This window comes from Schistocerca americana, chromosome 3 (assembly GCF_021461395.2).
Source record: "Schistocerca americana isolate TAMUIC-IGC-003095 chromosome 3, iqSchAmer2.1, whole genome shotgun sequence".
Taxonomy (NCBI): domain Eukaryota; kingdom Metazoa; phylum Arthropoda; class Insecta; order Orthoptera; family Acrididae; genus Schistocerca; species Schistocerca americana.
The window spans coordinates 732,970,635-732,988,005 of NC_060121.1; positions in this window are offsets into that span (position 1 = coordinate 732,970,635).

Genomic DNA, 17,371 nt, shown 5'->3' on the forward strand with positions numbered 1-17,371 from the left:
AATATAAGACTCTATAAACCTGCTTTGTTACATGATTTATGTAAGATTATTGTAGAAGTTTATGCATTTACGTTGGTGTAGAATAATTCATTAATGCTTGTACTTCATGTAAATGAGTACTGTAATCTTAAAGTCTTCGAGTTTTTCACCCCATCTGAAGTCGACTTCGCCTCTAAAGTACTTTCTGCTAACCTTTCAAATGGTTCAAATGGCTCTGAGCACTATGGGACATAACTTCTGAGGTCATCAGTCCCCTAGAACTTAGAACTACTTAAACCTAACTAACCTAAGGACATCACACACATCCACGCCCGAGGCAGGATTCGAACCTGCGACCGTAGCGGTCACGCGGTTCCAAACTGAAGCGCTTAGAACCGCACGGCCACACCGGCCGGCTGCTAATCTTTCATTTACGCGTTTATGCTGCATGACATATTTTCGATTATGAGTTTCACCTATCGTAATCTTAAACTTTCCTTACAATATGTCGCTTTCCTATTCTTCAAGTTGCATGTAAAAGTGTGCTTTCCTTTATACATTGGCAGATATCTTACAATCAGTAATCTACTTTTTCTTCAGATAAGAGTTTTCATAGACTTTTCATCTGTGCACTTGATATTTAGCTTCCATCTGTAATATCACGTTTCTAATTCTTCCGTTTCTTCTATTCGATGTTTTTACCGGTCGGGTATACCAGATTACTTTGGTGCAGACGAACAGAGGCTTACAGTTGCAGGAACTGTTTTCTCAAATAGGCTTCAATATTTCATACTCGTGAAGGACGAATATTTTGTACAAGAAAAGTTTCTACGCCTGCGTGAATCCACTACTGAAGTCCACCTTGCTTCAGCCACCTTGTGCAAATACGCTTCCTAAATAGGAGAATTCTTGCACCCTTCTGCTTTTCTGTCTTCCTCTATTTTTATGTTAAAAAGTTCGATATTTTTGTTTCTAATTGCACTACTCACCATCACGTCTTGTTCATTCATAACCCAGACTCTGTAGTATGAATCTCGTGAGGTGCCTTCATCAGTTATTTGTAAATCATCGTTTACTTTCTGCCAGATGTGTCATATCATTTGCTAACCCTGGCATGGTCATTTATTTCAATCGTGCTTTTATGCCCGTTCTGGAATGTTCTTCAACGTCTTGCACTTCCGTCGGCATGAAAATTTATAAACAACAATACGCTGTAACTCTCATTTACACACAAACACACACACACACACACACACACATGTTGGTTAGTACAAATTGTATGTCCGGATGTTCTACTTCCGTTACCCTCGCATGACAGCGTAAATGACACCGATTAGTGATATGCATCTACCAATATGTGTTAAAGAAACCTATTGGAGAAGTCTGTCTTCTTAGTGACTCTGGCTGTATAGGAAGAAAACAGACTTTTAAGTGACGTGAGAAAGCTTTTAACGCTTGCAATGGTCGATATCTATGCCTATACTTTCCAAATGACTAGGAAGGATACGGCTGACGGTTTAGTCACGTCTCATTGCTGATGAAGTCTGTGTGTGCTGTTGTTAGAGTAGTTTTAACGGTCTCTTCGGAATCGAATTGTAGCAAGTGTAACTCGAGCCATCTGTCGTGAAATCTCAAAGCTGGTGCGCCATTCATCAGAAAACTGATATAAGCCCTCGCCCCCTCCCCAAGCTCAGGTCCTGGGTACGCTCTAACTGAAGTATGTTTATAGATTGATTCCGCAAATATTAGATATCTGTCCTCAAACTTCAAAGCTTTTCAGAAATTATGGAATGACATGAAAGTTATTAGAGTTATCGATTTTCACTTACGTTCGATATCTGCTATACCCCACTCAGGCATTTATTCCAAGCCCTCGAGTAGGCACAATATACGCCAGACACGTGTCTTGTAAGCACTTTTTTCTTTTTCTACAGACAATGAACAGTTTCTCAATATTCCAGGAATACATCCCCCTTTCATGATTATCCTAGGCATTTATGTGAATTAATACCGTTTATGAAAAAAAGACAGAATCTGAAGTAGGTAGCGATCTCTGAGGCCTATTTTTACTAATATGTTCAGTCTAGATAACAATTTTTTAATACCGTTTATGAAAAAAAGACAGAATCTGAAGTAGGTAGCGATCTCTGAGACCTATTTTTACTAATATGTTCAGTCTAGATAACAATTTTTGTCACCGCACACATTACGGGTTTCGGTGTTTGCCACCATCACATCATCCCAGACGTTAACATCTCCTACCTCTCGGCATGGGATAATGATAAACGCCGAAAACTAGTGACTTTGTAGGATGAAGGGATGGTTGTATTTTCCGTGGTTTCTCAAAATACGTAATTATAGACAAATACCGAGATGGTTCCTACTGTCAATTAATAACAGAGATCGTCCCTATTGTCGCCCAATATTTAACTTCACAACGAGATGTAACATTTTAAAATGAATGTTTATTATTAAACATGGTAGCTTCTGCTTATGGCTGTCACTAATTATTGTTTTTAATTACTGCGATTCAAATTTCACTTAGTACTCTTCTCAAACATTATTACGCAATTCAAATGTAAGTAAACATACATGCAAAAATACAGCTCCTATTCCAAACGTCAAGCGAGTATTGTGTCTAAGCGATGCATTGGTTAGACAAAAACATGGAACACCACAAACACAACACATTACTGTGCCTAATACGATGTAGAAAACCCGGTGACATTCAAAACAGATTCCAGGCGTCTCAGAATGGATAAATACAGGTCCTGCACGGTTTTCAAGCGAATCTTATACAATTCTTCCTGCAAAATAGTGGTAAATAAGTAACGATGATGGATTGCGATCACCCACCCTTCTCCCAAAATTATACCACAAAGGATCAGTAGTAATGAGATCTGGTGACTGTAGTGGCCAGGGGAGAGGCGACGGTTCATTCTCGTGCTCACCAAATCAGTCCTGGATGATGCGAGTAATGTGAACAGGGGCTCTACCGTCTTGGAACACAACATAACATTAGGAAACAGACATTGTACTCGGGGTTGGACCTGATCAACCAGAACTGTCACCTATTCCCACGTTTTACTGTTATGGGCATTTGCGTCACTGGTGAGTGGTTTTGGAATTTCAACTCGCCCCGCAGTTACCCTGCCTGTGAAGCTCCCTTTGTGTTGCTTTAATGCTGTCAGGGTTCGCGAGTACGACATTCATTTCTGCAGTGACTTTTGCAGCTGTCGTCTTCTTTTATTCGTCACAATCCTCTTCTGTCACAATCACTACATACACAGTTTCGTCTGAGTTGTGACTTAGAGGATGATGTTTCTCCGCTTTCCCTGAGTGCTGTATTAACCTTCCTTTCCCTGAGTGCTGTAATAACCTTCGATACGGTGGCCCTTGAAACACCAAACACTTCGGGTCACTTTGTTATGTAAACACCAACCAAAACAAAAATTTGTTATCCAACCTCCAAAGTGAAAATGGTCCATATTTAGTGATTAAATTAAGGCTTTGGAGATATAGCACATTATCCTCCTGAATGTTTATTGTTAATGTTCCAGTTATTTTCATTTGGCATTTTGTTGTCAAACGGTTTTATATTAATGAGTTTTCTTCATACACAGTTCTGTGTATGCAACACCATATTCCGTTACTACTAATTCCTCTTCTTCTTCTTCTTCTTCTTCTTCTCAATTGTCGTTTGGCTTGGAGACCATTTGCGTGCTCTTCTTTCCTCCATCAATCATTTCTGTTCCTGGATTTCGTGGTCCATTCCTCATTTCTGCAGCCCATCTCCTCTTTATCCCCGTTGATATCCTTCCATCTCGTCCGAGGCCTTCCTCGGCCCCTTCCACCCTCCACGGATCTCGAGAAATCTAATCGTGATAGTGTTTCTTCTTTCATTTTAATTAATAATCATCATTTAATTAATGGGGCCTAATATTTTTCTTAATATCTTTCTCTCGAAGAATAACAGTTTTTGTTCATGTGTTTTTCTTAATGTAAATGCTTCAGAGCCATATAGAGCTACCGGGAGGAGGACACTCTGGTTTAGTCTGATTTTAAACTTCTGAAACTGCTCTACTGCTCTGCGCGTTCCCAAAATGTAAGACAAAATATTATCTGTTTGCCGTGCTGATCCTTGCCTTAATCTCAGTTTCCTTTATGTTCTGCTCGCTAAAACTGCTTCCCAAATATTTGTATTGTGTGCTCTTAAAAAAAAAAAAAAAAGGTTCAAATGTTTCTGAGCACTATGGGACTTAACATCTGTGGTCATCAGTCCCCTAGAACTTCGAACTACTTAAACCTAACTAACCTAAGGACATCACACACATCCATGCCCACCGTAGCGGTCGCGCGGCTCCAGACTGAAGCGCCTAGAACCGCCCGGCCACATCGGCCGGCCCTCTTTTAAAAGTGAATTCGTCAGCTATCAATGGGGGGTTCGAACGCTGGGCGACTTGCTCTAGACCAGATGCTCAATTCCCTCGTCGTTAATTTGTAACCCTGCTTTCCTTGCAATATTTCTGTAAGAACTCAGCATCAGCTACAAGTCCTCTTTGCTACCACTTATCAGAATAACAGTGTCCTCGTATGCAAGTCCGTTTACTGTGATATTACCCAGTTTTATTCCGGACTGATTTAATTTTTGGTGTTCTATGTCTATCTTTTCTAAAATTACATTAAAAAGTATTGGCGATAACGCGTCTCCTACTCTAAGACCAGTTCTGACTTCAGAATATTCCATTACTAATATAGACAAATCAAGTAAGCTTGTTTGGTTGTGAAAAGTAATGACACTATCACTCTCTTATAGATTAGATTCTAAATTACTTGTACCGAGCGAGATTGCGCAGTGCTTACCACACTAGAGGACGACGGGTCAAACCTGCATCCGGCCATCCTGATTTAAGTTTTCCGTGATTTCCCTAAATGGCTTCAAGCAAATGCCGAGACGGTTCCTTCGAAAGGGCACTGCCATTTCCCTTCCCCATCCTTCCCTAATCCAATGGGACTGATGACCTCGCTGTTTGTTCCCCTCCCCCCCCCCCCTCCCCCGAACCAGCCAACCCACCAAATTACTTATTCGTCTATGAACAACTCTACGTCCAAGTAACTTACTTTTTTTTTTTTTTTTTTGTCTTGGCGGGCCGCATCAAACCAGTCAGAAGACCGATTTGATGCGGCCCGCCACGAGTGCTTCTTCACAGTAGCACTTGCAACCTCAATTATTACATGATGTTCTACCATCCTGTCCCTTCTTCTTTTCAGTGTATTCCATACATTCCTTTCCTCGCCCATTCTCCGGCGATCCTCCTCATTCCATACCTTATCAGTCCACCTAATTTTCAACAGTCTTCTGTAGCACCTCTTAAATGCTTCGATTCTCTTCTTTTACGGTTTTCCCCTCAGATCATGTTTCGCTACAATACAATGCTGTACTCAGAACGTACATTCTCAGGAATTTCGTCCTCAGATTGAGTATTATGTTTGATACTTGTAGACTTCTCGTGGCCAGGAACACTTTTTTCGTCAGTGCTAGTCTGCTTTTTAGGTCGCCTTAACTTCTTCTACTTCGTGATCACTAACCTTAAGTTTCTCGCTGCTCTCATTTGTGCTACTTCTCATTATTGTCGTATTTCTGCGATTTACTCTCAATCCGTATTCTGTACTCGTTAGACTGTTCATTCCATTTTGCAGATCCTGTAATTCTTCACTTTCTCTGAGGATAGGAATGTCACCGGGGAATCTTATCATTGACATCCTTTCACCCTGAATTTTAATTTCTCTCTTAAATCTCTTCTTTACGTCATTGCAGCTTCGATGTATTGGTTCAAATGGCTGTGATCACTATGGGACTTAACTTCTAAGGTCATCAGTCCCCTAGAACTTAGAACTACTTAAACCTAACTACCCTAAGGACATCACACACATCCATGCCCGAGGCAGGATTCGAAACTGCGACCGTAGCGGTCGCGTAGTTCCAGACTGTAGCGCCTAGAACCGCTCGGCCACCCCGGCCGGCTTCGATGTATTGGTTGAACAGTCGGGGCGAAAGGCTGCATCCCTGTCTTACAGCCGCCTGAAGTGGCCGAGCGGTTCTAGGCGCTACAGTCTGGAACCGCGGGACCACTACAGTCGCAGGTTCGAATCCTGCCTCAGGCAGGGATGTGTGTGATGTTGTTAAGTTAGTTAGGTTTAAGTAGTTCTAAGTTGTAGGGGACTGATGATCTGAGCGGTTAAGTCTGTAAGTAGGCTGTTTAGGTTTTTATATTGGTAACGCCACGTAGCGCTCGGTATGAAAATCACTGGCAGTGTGCAGTCTCTGGCTGGTTTGCATTGTTGTTTGCTATTGTAGTGTTGGGCAGCTGGATGTGAACAGCGCGTAGCGTTGCGCAGTTGGAGGTGAGCCGCGAGGAGTGGTGGATGTGGGGAGAGAGATGGCGGAGTTTTGAGAGCGGATGACCTGGACGTGTGTCCATCAGAGACAGTAAATTTGTAAGACTGGATGTCATGAACTGATATATATATATATATTATGACTTTTGAACACTATTAAGGTAAATACATTGTTTGTTCTCCTTCAAAATCTTTCATTTGCTAAGTATGCCTATCAGTCGTTAGTGCCTTCAGTAGCTGGAATCTTTCATTTAGCTGGCAGTATTGGCGCTCGCTGTATTGCAGTAGTTCGAGTAACGAAGATTTTTGTGAGGTAAGAATTCATGAAAGGTATAGGTTATTGTTAATCAGGGCCATTCTTTTGTAGGGATTACTGAAAGTCAGATTGCGTTGCTCTAAAAATATTGTGTGTCACTTTAGTGAATGTCTGAGTACGTTCGGTTTTGCTCAGCTGTTTGAAAATCAAATAACATAAGATGTTTATCAGCACAGTAATTCAATAATTTTTCTAAGGGGACGTTACAAGTCCCATAGTGCTCAGAGCCATTTGAACCCTGTCTTACAATCGTTTTAATCCGAACACTTCGTCCTTCTCTTTCCTCGCTGTTAATAAACGCTGTCTCAGATACAGTCTATTTTGTTTCGAGCGAGGCTAGATAAAACATTAATAAGGTTGTAACGACTGAGACTATTCGGTTGCATCGATGCAGCACTTTCAACAGGGTATGACTAGTGGCAATTAGGTTCCGCGTGACATATTTACCGAAGCGCAGCTTGGTGACGCGCAAAAGTTGGCTGCCGACAACGGAGCCAGACTGGTAAGTTTTTCAAGGGCGCGCCACATCTAGGCAGGAGAAGTTGGACTAGCGCTGGACAATTTGCATGCGATACGGGCAGGCGGCGGGCAGTAGGCGGAAGTGCCGGCCGGTTTGCGCGGCTCGGTCCCTCTAGGCCCGCCTGCGCGTGCCAAGGCCACAGCCGCCGCCGCCGGCGACCTTTTACCATTAACAATACATATTCCCTGCGTGCCGCGCAAGCCACGAGGAATCCGCCGCTCCGCGTGTCGAAACCCGTAATTGATTCTCCGTCGCAGACGGGAATGCGTAATGCGGACGCCGGCCGCTATGCGCGCTGCTCTAAATCACACGGCACCGCGAGATAGTCGCCTCTACATTCGCGAAACATCATAAATGGAGATTTAGACGGAATGGAATATATAGGCGCTTACGTAAGGCGCCAGCCGTGCGCCGTGGCCGAGCGGTGCGGAGCGAGGCGGGCTGCATTTCGCGCCGCGGCCTATGCGCTTCCTGCCCCTCTCAGCTTCCTGGGCTGTGCGGTGGAACACTGTGGTCAGGGGCGGACTCACACGTTGGACAGGTAGGCAAGGTTCAAATGGCTCTAAGCAGTATGGGAATTAACTTCTGAGGTCATCAGTCCCCTATAACTTAGAACAACTTAAACCTAACTAACCTAAGGACATCACACACATCCATGCCCGCGGCAGGACTCGAACCTGCGACCGTAGCGGTCACGCGGTTCCAGACTGTTGCGCCTAGAACCGCTCGGCCACTTCGGCCGGCAGATTGGCAAGGCTCTACAGAGGGGCTAGCGATATTGCCAGGCTCAGCCAGGGGCGTGCGCACAGAGTGGGCGCAAAAACATCTACGCCTACACTGGAAACCGCCTAACGGTGGTTGGTACTGGTACAGAGTACTTCTGGCGCCACAACTGATCCCTCCTACCCTGTTCCACTCGGGGAAGGTGCCTGGGAAGAGTGATTGTCGGTAAGCCTCTGTGTTAGCTCTAACTTCTCGAATATTCTCGTCGCGGTCATTTCGCGAGAGATATGTGGAAGGTAGTGAAGGGCTTATGGACTTGTACCACCACTGAAATAAGCCCTTCAAGTAATACGTGGTGTATCAAGAAGCATCATCCGATTTGGCACGTCTATATTTCTGATGGTAATAAACATATACAATGAATTTTGTTTTTTGATGAACTGGAAACTCGAAAAGTTTTTTTCATACCTTTTCTTAGGTGTTCAATATGCGCCCTTTCAAATGCATGGCTTATGTCAGTGCAGTATTCAAACTGTTTCCACACTGGGGCGAGCATAAGAGTTACAGCTTCCACAGCTGTTGTTATGCGATGTCTAAGTTGATTCAATGTTGTTGGTAACGGAGACACAGAAACACAGTCTTTTATAAAACCCCCACAAGAAATAATCGCATACAATCAGGTCCGGTGACCGTGGAGGCGACTAATGTGAGGCTGAATCATTTGGTCCAGTGCGACCGATCCATCGTTCAGTTAAACTTTGATTTAAAAATTCCCGAACTTCCATATGCCAGTGCGGAGGTGCGCCATCCTGTTGGTGAATGAAGTCATTCGAATCAGTCTCCAAGTGGGGAAAACAAAGTTCTCAAGCATATCGAGATATATATCTTTCCTGTAACAGCGTTCTCGGCAAAGAAAAATGGATTATACTTTTCCTGTGAAATTGCACAAAACACATTAAATTTTGGGGAGTCCTCCTCATGTTTTACAACTTCATGTGTCTGTTCTGTAACCCATATTCTCACATTAAGACGGTTAACCTTACCTTTTACATGGAATGTTGCCACATCACTAAACGCTAAGCGTAGAAGAAAACTGTCATCGTCCATGTTGCGAAGAATAAAATTACAGAACTTCACAGGTTAATGTTCGTCACCTTGACGAAGATCTTGCAATATCTGAATTTTGTATGTTTTCATGTGTAAACGTCGACGCAACACGCGCCAGATGGACATCGGGGGCATATTGAACTGCCGAGCTGCACGGCGAACCGATTTCTGCGGGCTCCTTGTGAAACTATGATCAATGCGTTCGACATCTGAGTCAGACACTCGGGGACGACCTGGCTATTTGCCTTTACACAAGCAACCTCTTTCTCGGAATTGTTCGTACCATCGTCTAATGCTCTTTGCTGTAGGAGGATCCACACTATACCTAGTACGAAAGTCACGCTGAACAGTTATTACTGACCCGCACTGCGCAAAACGTAGAACATAAAACGCTTTCTGTTGTCCCGACACCATTTTTACTAGAGCTGAAGTGGGCGCTCACTGCTGCTACCTAGCGTAAACTCGAGAGTTCGCTCTTTCCAAAAGTATGTTGTCCACACACGTATCTCAAATAACATAATAGTTATGATTTTTTTTTTTTTTAAATCGGATGACTCTTTTTGATACACCCTGTATGTTGTCCGACTCTTTGCGGAAAGTGCTCTCACCGAATTACAATAGTAAACCTTTACGTGATACACACCGCCTTTGTTGTAACGTGTGCCACTAGAGTTTGGCGGGGATCTCTGTAACGCTCTCGCACCGAATAAACGATCCCGTGACGAAACGCGCCAGTCATCGTTAGATCTTCTCTATCTCTTCTATCAGTTCTAACTGGTGAGACTCTATGACTGATTAATAGTACTCAAAAACCGGTCGACTAAACGCCTTCTAAGCCACTTCTTTCGTGGGGTAGTTACGTTTCCTTTTGATTCTTCCTATAAATCTTAGACTGCCGTCTGCTTTCGCTACTATTTATTTTATGTGGTCATTCCACGTAATGTCACTATGGATATATACCCCTATATATTTTACGCTAGATACCGTTTCCAGTAATTTATCATCACTAGTTGTACACTACTGAATTTCTTTCCCTATGTATGCGCAATGTTAGTTTTATTTACGAGTCAACTGGCAGAGCCTGCACCGTTCATCAACCCTCTGCAGGTCGTTCTGCAGAGAGATACTGAAATGGAAATGAGGGTACGGCAATGTGGTCCGGGAGTCCCCATTCGGGGAAGTTCGGCCTCCGAGCGCAAGTACTTATTGCATTCGACTCCAAATTGGGCGACTTGCGCGTCGCAGATGGGGATGAAATGATGATGAGGACAACACAAGTGTCTGAGCGGAGAAACTCTCTTGCCCCAGCCGGGAATCGAACCCGGGCGGCCCCTTTGCGTGGCATTCCGCCGCGCTGACCACTCAGCTAACAGGGGTGGACACACACACACACACACACACACACACACACACACACACACAGAGAGAGAGAGAGAGAGAGAGAGGCAAGCAACTACTAGATCATTTATGTACCTTGTTAACGGTAACGGTCCTGTCACAGTTCCTGACTGAAGAGAACAACAAGGAAAAACAGTTACGAATTAACTGGGATACCTACGTGAATATACCCCTCGTCTTTCTGTCTATTGCCTGAAACGGTAAAGGCACGCTATTGTCCACAGTCCTATTTCGTCAGAGTTAAAATTGTTTCTCATTCCCTAACGATGTGACTACCAGAGAAGGCTTATTTTGATATAAAAATGCCCAGACATGAAGACATAGTGCTGAGGTTCATTGATTATGAAAATGCTTTTGACAAAGTGCTACATGATAACTTGATGAGCCTATTGGAAGAAGGTGAAATCGACCGACATGATATTAGAATAATTAAAAAGAGGAAATATCAGAAGATATTACGATTGTGCGAGGAGTCAGACAAGCGTCTACTCTGTCCACACTTCTATTTAACTATTATTCAGAGGCCATCTTCAGGCTAGCTGTATATAACACTGAAACAGGTATACGCGTCAGCGAAAAGTATTTGATAATACTGGGTGTATCACAAAGAATCATGCGGTTTGTAAAAATTATAACTTTTATGTTATTTGAGATAGTACTTGATAATACTGGGTGTATCACAAAGAATCATTCGGTTTAAAAAAATTATAACTTTTATGTTATTTGAGATAGTGCTTCAACAACGTACTGTTTGTGTTTTTCAAACAGCAAACTCTCGAGTTTTGTATGGTTCCCGCTAGATAGCAGTAGTGTGCGCCCACTTCAATTCTAGTAAAAATGGTGTCGGGACAACAGAGTTTTGTGTTCTACCTTTGTGCGGGTCAGTAATAACAGTTCAGCATGACTTTCGTATTAGTTATGGTGTAGATTCTCCTACAGCACAGAGCATTAGACGATGACATGAACAATTCAGAGAAACAGGTCGTTTGTGTAAAAACAAATGGCCGGGCCGTCCCCGAGTGTTTGACACACGTCGAACCCATCCGCCCTAGCTACACAAGATGGTAGTTTCTATGCGACCCAACTGCTGAGGTTATCGGTCTCTAGGCTTACACACCACTTCATCTATCTTAAACTAACTTACACTAAGGACAACACACACATCCATGCCTGAGGGACAACTCGAACCTCCAACGGGGGGGGGGGGGGGGGGGGGGGGGGGAGGAGACGCGCAAACCGTTGCTTGTCGCCTTACACCACGCGGCTACTCAGCGCGGCTAGTTTCACAAAGAGTCCGCAGAAATGCGTTCGCCGTGCAGCTCGACAGCTCAGTATGCCCCCGATGTCCATCTGGCGTGTGTTGCATCTATGTTTACACATGAAACCATATAAAATTGAGCTACTGCAAGCTCTTCGTGAAGGCGACAAACAACATGTGGAGTTCTGCAGTTTCAATCTCGGCAAGATGGCAGTTTTCTAACAGGCTTAGTGTTAAGTGACGAGGCAACATCCCATTTAATAGGAAAGGTGAACCGTCATAATGTGAAAACATGGGGTACGGAACAACGGCATGAAGTTGTACAACATGAGAGGGACTCCCCAAAATTTACTGTGTATTGTGCAGTTTCACAGGAAAAGGTGTATGGTCCATTTTTCTTTGCCGAGAACACTGTTACGGGAAGTACACACCTCGATATGCCTGAGAACTCTCTTTTCCCACAGTTGGAGACTAATGCGAACGACTTCATTTACCAACAGGGTGGGGCTCCGCCACGCTGGCATCTGGAAATGCGAGAGTTTTTAAATCAAAGTTTAACTGAACGATGGATCGGTCGCACTGGACCAAATGATTCAGTCTCTTATTACTCTCCTCCAAGGTCACCGCACCTGACTGTATGTGATTATTTGTTGTGTTTTTTTTTAAAGACTCTTTTTATGTGTCTCCGTTACCAAGAACAATGAATAAACTCAGACATCGCATAACAGCAACTGTGGAAGCTGTAACTCAAGACATGTTCGCTGCAGTGTCGGAACAATTTGAATAGCACATTGACATATGCCGTACATCTCAGGAGGGTCATATTGAACACCTATGAAAAGGTATGAAGAAAATCTTTTTGAGTTTCCCGTTCATCAACAAACAAAATTCCTTGACTATATTTATTAGCTTCAGAAATATAGACGTGCCAAATCAGATGATCCTTTTTGATACATCCGGTATACAGTTTGCTGATGACACACTAGTGGTTGTAGAAAAGGTAACAGAGCTATACAGATTATGTGAAGGAATCAATAGAGTCAGCAACGATTTTGGCCTCAAAATGAATTTTAGGGAAACCATATACATGATTATTAGCAAAACTCGAAAGATCTTCTCATGCACAATGAAAATGTATCGAAACACAAATATCTCCAGACTTGGATCAATGATATTCGCGATCAGACTCAGGAAACAATAGCAGAATTTGACAAGCTGAGGCTGCTTTTTTTAAGATGAGATGTTTCTTACCAACCATATTGAAAACTTGCACCATGACTCTGAATGAGTAAATGTTATGTAAACCCAGTACTCTTGTATGGAGTGGATTCCTGGACGATTAATAAGGCAGTGATGAGGGACATTGAGGCATTCGAAGCGTGGCTTTGCATACAAGTGTTTTCTTTTTCTTTTATTTCGGTTTATTGACTTTCGAGAGGTGCAGCTTCAGCCATCTCGTCAATGGAATATCAGTTACTATTATACGAAGGTAAGGCCAACACAACACCCACTCCCCGAGCGGAGAAAATCTCCGACCGGCTTTGAATCGAACGCGGGTCACTTCGCTTGGTAATCCGCCACACTGACGGCGCAGTTACGGAGGCGGACCGACAAGATTTAAAAATACCTTGCACACAAAGAATTAATAAAGACGTTCCAAGACGAATCAGTAAGGACAGGGAATTCCGAAACACTATCAGTACCACGAAACTATGGTACAATATTGTGGCCATAATCATGAGACTCATATAATATACTGCGACTGATAATGGAAGGAAAAGTTGTTGTAAAAAGTAAGTGGGAAGAAGACGAATATTGTAATTACGGAATCTAAGAGAGTGATTCTGAAGCACTTCCCCGCTACTGGTTAGATGCACAAAGTCAAAAACAGGATTAGCCATGATGAGAGTCAGTCTCCAAAGAGAGGCGGCACCTTAAGAAGATGAAGAAGAAGCATGATAAAGAAACTACTGCTACGAAAGAGACTTCAGGTGCTAAGATTAGTGCGCTCGGTTCACACCGCCGCCACTTACGCACCTTTGTTCCTCCTCAATACTGACGTCCTTGCTGAGACTTTACCACGGTGTAGTAGGATGTCATAAGTCGTCATTATTGCTTCCAAAAGTCTTTGGCCGAGAGCACCGCCAACGGTAAATCTGTCCGTGTCGGTGGTGCGGGTACAGCCTACATTTCTGCTTCGTTGCTCGGATGCTTATGCATATTAGCTGATGCACTACAAGCTGTGTTTGTGTCCTGCTTCTTGGTCTGCTCGTTGAAGGAAAAACAGGTTACAAAAAGTAAACGAAATACTTTGGAGTCGTGGAGATAATCGCGATCCAATCAGACCGTATTGTGGTTTCGTGGAAGGAGAGATGCAGCACGTCTGACACTGGAAGGCGTGCATATATTTTCTTCCGGAATGGCAGGGAGTCCTTTCAAATAGTTCCCTTTGGACTAGATACAGGCCTTGGGCATTACCTACCAGGTCCATGTTATCTACATACGTAGTATGCTGAGAAAAGAAGTGTCTCGCTGTCCCTTGCTCCTTCGCCAGCGCTGACCAAGAGTTGTTGGTGACTAGCAGTGGCATTCTCGCACCTGAACGTACCAAGCTCCACACTGTACACGCAAATGGCCAATCTCCGCCAGCTCATCTCGACGATTCCCGTCCTTATTTCAAGATATAGACATGCACGTAATGCTTCTGTCGGAGACCTGGCTTAAACCAAGTATTCACACAAGTTCGGTATGTAGACAGCTTTCTAAAATATAACAGACGATGGGGTAGAGCAGGGGCATGCATAAACTGTGATTTGTCATTACTGTGCTACACACATTCAACAATAATAAAAATAAACAAGTTTAATATACAGGGTGTTATGGATGTAAGTTCAGAGATTTTTATATGTGATACCTTAATAAGTTGGTTGATTTTTCTCTGCCTCGAACAATCTTCCCACACACACGTCACAAACGTGTTTTCTGCATGTCGTAACTGCACCACTAAGTGGAATACGCCTGTCATTATAGACTAGCCGTTTTGCGTCCACGCGTCCACACTTAAATACCTGACCTGCTGCCCAGGCGAAAATAAGTATTAATGGCTTGCTCTTGCCACATGTACTTGGAGGTAATACCCAAGCTAAAAACATGTGACTTGTAATAGCTACAACGACATCCACGCTGCTAACGACATAAATACTGATGTAACGTTGTTTAGCAAACCGTCCTCAGTCACTGATAGATAATAACTGCACTGCAGATCAAATCCCTGAACAAGAAGTGCCTTATTTGTGTCCTACACAAAATGTCTAAGGTAGATGGAGATGCCCGCTTCGAAACTGCTCATTCAAGTCTCGAATCAACATTCGAGCAAATAATTATAGCTGGCGTCACGAACATAGATTTTCTATACAGCAGTCCATCCAGTACGAAATTTAAGCCGATGCTTTCTTCTTCAAACGTATCACTACTTCAGCTTGTTCCTACACATCATACGAGCAATAGTCACACTCTCATAGATATATCTGCAACGAAATCCGCAGAGTAATTCGTCGCTCTCAAACATCAGCACCTGCCATGTCTACCCACGACATAATTCTCATGATGTACTGCCTAGAATGTCCCAGAAGGAAACGACAACTGAATACGTACCGAGACTTCAAACGCTTTATCTGAAGTTGCTACTGGGGCGCAAGAAATACTTTGGGGGACTTCTTCTATTCCCTTCACGGACATAAACGAAAAACTTCATGGATTTACTAACAAAATTCCTGGACTATATGACAAATGTGTTCTCCTAAAGTCTGGAAAAGTAAGAAGAAATCTTGCACCTTGGCTAACTGAAGAACTAAAACAGCCAATGAATCTCAGAGACGCTGCAATCGGACAGACGAACGGCACCCCACGCCTGAAACAATACCTCTTACAAGCAGTAGCGGAAAAGAGTCAGTCAAGCTGTGATAAATGAAAAATTCATGGATGCTCATACATTAACCGACAACAGAAATAGACCAGCTGTCCTGTAGAGAAATCTGCGTGGTCTTTGTATAGGCAAACTAAAAGCTCGAGCTGATCCCAAGAACTGAACCGGTACTTCGCGTTACCTGCAACCACAATTGAACCACAAACAAAATAGAGACTCATTATTTACTTCGTGGAGGTAAACGACTGTAGCTACGATAAATTATGTCTGAAGCATGTTACTTTCAATACCGTCAAAAAATCAAGGCTTTCACGACTGGGGCCGGCCGGAGTGGCCGAGCGGTTAAAGACGCTACAGTCTGGAACCGCACGACCGCTACGGTCGCAGGTTCGAATCCTGCGTCGGGCATGGATGTGTGTGATGTCCTTAGGTTAGTTAGGTTTAAGTAGTTCTAAGTTCTAGGGGACTTATGACCACAGCAGTTGAGTCCCATAGTGCTCAGAGCCATCTGAACCATTTTTTTCACGACTGGGTGAAATTGCTTCTGGTTAACCTTTCGGGGTATAAGGTCGTGGTCCAGGAAACTCAAGACTCTGAAGATGTCCAGCTCAGTTCTGGACGAAACTTTAGGAACAGAAGAGTTTCGTGGGCCACGACTTCATACCGGCAGAACTGTCAAAAAGCACTCAAGCGTATCAGATCAGTATCTACTAGACACGATCCGGTTGGGTTGGGGGGTTGGGTTGTTTGGGGGAAAGAGACCAAACAGCGAGGTCATCGGTCTCATCGAATTAGGAAAGGATGGGGAAGGAAGTCGGCCGTGCCCTTTCAAAGGAACCATCCCAGCAGTTGCCTGGAGCGATTTAGGGAAATCACGGAAAACCTAAATCAGGATGGCCGGACGCGGGATTGAATCGTCGTCCTCCCGAATGCGAGTCCAGTGTGCTACCACTGCGCCACCTCGCTCGAGACACGATCGCATCGCATCACAGTACAGATGTTGAAGCTCGTTGTTGATCTAGTACTGTCCACTATAACAGATGTTTTCAACCACTTATTAGCCATATGTGTTCCCCTTGAGGCCTGGAAACAGGGATTACTTAAACCACCACCTAAAAAGGACGTTGCCATAGCAGCCTCTAATTCCTGCACTGTACAAGGCCTGAGAATATATAGTCCACGACCAGCTAACAAACCACCTAACCACAAACAACCTGCTAGACGAAGACCAATCAGGTTTCCGTAAATATCGCAGCACAACGTCTGCCTCAATAGAGGTAACGGGTGACCTAATGTTTGCCATACAAGCACAAGTGATAAAGATTTGAGCAAAGCCTTTGACATTTTACTTGCCAAATTTAGCAGACTAAATTTCTCGGCAAGTGCTCTGCAACGGTTTCGCTCAAATCTGACATCTCGCCAACAGTGCGTCATACCCGGCACCATGAAGTCACAATGGAGGCAGATAGTATCTTGTGCCCCCCAGGATTCGGTATTAATTCCTATACTCTTTTCATAATATGTCAGTGATGTGTCATCAGTTTTGTCCAACTGTTGTCAGTTGTATCTAAATGAAAAACCAATAAACCTGACGACAGCTACTGAGACTCTCAGTACCGACTTTTAGGGATTACCAAAATGGACGAAGGACATAGGGTTTCAGTTCAGCCATCCAGAACCAAAGTCGTACCGGTTGGTCATTCTAGGCTCATTAGCCCAAAGTATCGGGAGTCCCTACCGTCTTTA